The 4,393-nt window shown below is 39.9% G+C and overlaps 1 pseudogene; it reads right to left on the bottom strand.

Moving 5' to 3' along the window:
• Window positions 1-2,235: 2,235 nt before the first annotated feature.
• Window positions 2,236-4,124, bottom strand: LOC106511368 (5-hydroxytryptamine receptor 2A pseudogene; annotated as a pseudogene).
• Window positions 4,125-4,393: the final 269 nt, after the last annotated feature.

Here is a 4,393-nt window from a genome sequence, read left to right as displayed (position 1 = left end):
CTATTTTCATTTTAGCAGGTAGTGTGACAATTGTTAATGTGCTAGAAAATAATTATAYSTCTCTGCCTGATTATTAAATTACTGATTATTACTGTCTTGACATTTCTATTTGTATCTCTTTGATACCGGCTACGATTTGTCATTATCTGCCCTCATGATTCAGAGGCGCCACTGATGATYCTTGTTCTCCCTGAAGCTATTGTAATACTTTGTCATTTTCTCATTGGATGTTCATGGGCTCTGYCCGTATGTTAAAATCCATTTCCTGTTTGCTGCTGTTCAGTAGTTGCATGTGCCCAGAATCTCTGATTCGAATCTGGTCGTGCTGCTGCTCATTTGCAATTGCAAAACCTTATWAAGTCATTCAACGACCATTCAAAAAGTGCATCTTCTTTTTATTAAYGTCTTTCTGCCTTTTGATAAATATTTCCACAACAGTTAATTTAATCATAGATAAGGATGATGGTGGGAAATATAYTTGAATTAAAATTGTGWGCACCTTTTAAAWAATAATCATGCTTGTGGTGTTACAAAAATAAAGCTTCTGTCTCGTGAGCCTTTTGAGCTTTTGTCTGCACACTTTCCTAGAGCCTACCTGTGTTGACAGTCAGTGGTCAGAGGTGGAGTTAATGCAAATTAATGTAAATGAACAGCCATTGTTAACGCCCCCAAGAAGCGCCCTCTGGTGGGGACAATTCCTCTAAAACTTTGAGGCCTGTTTTTCTCCCTAATTTTCTTTACAGATTACCAACAATCAAATGGTMATATCTTCTTAATTTTGTTTCTGATTGCCCTGTGTTTGACACCATTGGATTATGTTAATAACTTAAAAMACCCCAGAGGAGACTTGTAGCTGGTTTTCCCGTGGCAAGTCACATATTTAAAGTTCATTAAAAATTATAAGGTGAAAGTTTCCTAAATTCAGTGTCAGAAGTAGATCTTGCTGCTTCTGTTTCCTGATCCCATCCTGCTCTGAGAGATGGCTTTCAAGTCAAATCAAAGTATTGAGTGTGTGGCAAATTAGTTCTGAATAAAAGTCTGAGGCATTTGCAGTGACACCTCCTGGTTTTTCCAAATGAATAAAATGTTCCCCTTTCAGGTGAAAACTCCTGTTGTTTTTTTTTAAACAAAGTAGAAACATTTCCTGAACTGCATCTGTGGCCTCATGGGAAGTAATTAGATGACCTTTAGACTCTAGTGGGCAAGCTTTTATCAAGTTTCAAGCAGTGTTTTTACTCTCTGCTCACACCTCTGAGTGACTATAATCCTAAATTACTGTGTCTTCATGTACAGAGATACTGCAAGTAGATGCAATGTGAATGTATTGGYATATGAAGATGCAAATATTAGCAATGTCATGACAAACTGAATCAGAAATAGCCCAACACTATAGTTCATCACTCAAAGCTGAGCGGGCAGCCACCAGTATAATTCATTGTCCCTTTATAGAAACCAGCCTCCTTTTGAGTTCCATTGATAATAGTGTAACATTACAGGTTTGTTTGCCATGAAAGAAGTGAACAGGTTCTGGACTGACAGGCTGGTAAACCCATCTTTATAGAAGGAAGCATGTGTTATATAAACACAGAGGAACACTATTATACTTCATAATGAATCAAATTGTTTTAAACTAACAAACAGCAGAGGACTGGTTGGTTTCAGAGAAAATAATGAAGCTGAAACTATAATTTGAGGTCCATGTGCACCGAGGAGATGCTAGGTGATAGGGTACATACAGTGAGAGGTGGATCAATGTGGCCCCTGGATCTTACCATAATCCAAACATGACTGCTAATAACTGTATGTACCAGGTGGAACTCTTTTTATATTGCACTGAGCCTTTGCATTCATCTCTATAAAAACTCAGGTTTAGCCTTTTGTTATTGTTTTCTATTGAAGCAACTTGCCAAACAAACACATCACTGTCAATAACAAGACTAACTGCACCTCAATCACTGCTGCTCTCCATCTGTACACCACCACCACATGACCACATGACCATAAGAGTATTCAGACTGTTAATCACAGCACCAGTGATCTCAACAGTAAACATACTGGACATACTGGTCCAAACCAAACAAATCATCATCATCAGAATATGAAATAAAACCTTCATCATGCAAGCACGCACTGTYGAATCATGAAAAAACTTGTCAGAAAAAAAAGAGAAACTGTGGGAAGCTTGTCGATTCCAACAAGCTTCCCACAGTCAGCAACACACCAAATGTCAACTAAATGAAACCCAATGTGAGCGACACTCAGTGCTTACCGTAGAGAATGGTCACCATGGAAACCGGCATGACCAAGATGCCAAGGAGCATGTCAGCCACCGCCAGTGACATCAAGAAATAGTTAGTGGCATTTTGCAGCTTTTTCTCCAGGGAAACAGCCAGAATCACCAGGATGTTGCCCATGACTGTGATTGCAATAACCACTAAAATCAGCAGCGCCGGCCAGTTCTTCTCCACYGGAGACTCAAAGCGGGGACAGTGAGACCCTGAAAGTCCTGCAGCGTTATAATGTGAGAAGTTCACATGCTGAGTGTTGATGCCACTGTAAGCCACGTCGTTACTCTGACATCCAAGGTTTGTCAGGTTATCGGATCCAGGTGAAGGCCTGGGGTTTGACTCCAAAGTGGTGACAGTCCTGACAGTGTTGAATATCAGCTCTGACATGTTTCCGCCACGCAGGTTCATGGTGTCACTCTTTTAAAGCATCAAAACGTCTGTCCTAGTAGGTTAGAGTGAAGTGAGAAGGTTTGATAAACATTTACTCGCTTTTGTTTCATTTGCCCAGATGATTATGATTATAATCTGTCCCTTGAGTAGTATTTGTCATTCTGGTACAACACATCTATTCCAATACCTCTGAGGGAACTAAAGCCTTGAAATGTCTGTCAGGATCAACAGATGATCCTCCACACAGGAAAACAAAAATAGCAGACTACTGAATTCAGTGAAATGAAATAGAGCGACTGTTTARTCTCAAAGGACAAAATGGTGTGCAGAAATTTAAAGCGCTCAGTTAATTCCAGCACTGTGTCTCATGACCCTGAAACAACAATAGAAAAAAAGAAAAAGAAAAGTGCTCCAGCTACCTAAAATATCCAAAACCAAACCCTGAACTGATTGTGAGTCATGTTTTCAAGAAAAAAAAAAAAAGAAAAAAAGAGTTACGTCTTCTGATTATGGAATCCGTTTGAAGGCTGAGAGATGTCAGTCGCAGGTTTCTCATCCTTGAAGTCTGGGCTTGTCAAAGCAAATCTCATGTTCAAAATATTGGGTCCATGTGAAGCCTGTGATGTTAAAAATCAGAGTTTCATTCTCTGGTTGAAGCAGCTCTCAGTCAACTTTGTTCCTTTTCAAGCTCACGAGCTTTACCTGGTAATGTTATAGAAGACGAGGCAGAAAAAAGCAAGAACTTACTCTGAGAAAATGACATACTGGTCTGACAAAAACCTTTCTGTAAATGTGCAGTTTGAAACCCCTGGTAAAAAGCAGATATTTACAGATCCAACTCCATTGTGTGTATTGTCAGATTTATATGGCAATGATTKGCTGTCCTTGCCTTCTCACCTCAACTTATCCCAACACTTTGAGGCTGAGAGTGCAAATGACAGAGATGGATGGTGAGCAGGATGAGATCAGACATGTCCACGTGTCACGAGTTTCCCCTTGACTTCTTTTCTTTTCCTTCAAACCATCACATCAGTCTGGCAAGAAGGAAGTCCTGACGCATAAAAAAGGGAACATTCCATTGTTTCCTTTGAACTAAACACTGCCAGCTTTCTGAAATGTTCTGAAATAGTGTTTTCTTTCCTCTTGCTTGCATAAAGTCCTCAGTGGAAAATGTCAGTCATTCTTCATCTTCATCTTCCAAAAAGCAGTGCCTTCCTTCACAAATCTTCATCTCTTCYACATGGTATGTTTTCCAGGTCTTGTCATTTTCCAAAAACAACTAAAAAGGATGAGGAAAAGGAGGAACCTCCTGTCTGTTTGAGACCCATCAGCAGACTGAAGAGGTTTTCTGTTCAGTTCTTCAGAAAAGTGTCAAGTTGTTAGTCGTCTTTAGCGGTGACCGGGAGCTGTGTGCTGCTCTGCTTTTTCTCTCCTCATGCTGCTTTTCACAGGCTGCCTCTCTTTCTCTCTGTGGGGATCTCCTGTTCTCTCTTTCTCTGTTTCTACCCAGGGTCTCTCTCCCTTGTTTAGTATTGGCTGGCTCACGTTCCCTCAAGTGTCTCTTATTCGCTCTCTCCTTGCATCCTTTTCAGAGTCCTAATGTTCAGTTCATATTTAGTTCACAAAACTTTACAGGTAGGTTTAAATAATTACAGAAACTGTTAAGTGTTAAATAAAAAAATGTGGCTTTCCATTTATCTGTTTGAGTAAAAATC

The sequence above is a fragment of the Austrofundulus limnaeus genome, unplaced genomic scaffold (assembly GCF_001266775.1).
Source record: "Austrofundulus limnaeus strain Quisiro unplaced genomic scaffold, Austrofundulus_limnaeus-1.0 Scaffold2721, whole genome shotgun sequence".
In the NCBI taxonomy this organism is placed as follows: Eukaryota; Metazoa; Chordata; class Actinopteri; order Cyprinodontiformes; family Rivulidae; genus Austrofundulus; species Austrofundulus limnaeus.
Note: the sequence above shows the minus strand (reverse complement) of the source record. Positions and strands in the feature narration are given on the sequence as shown.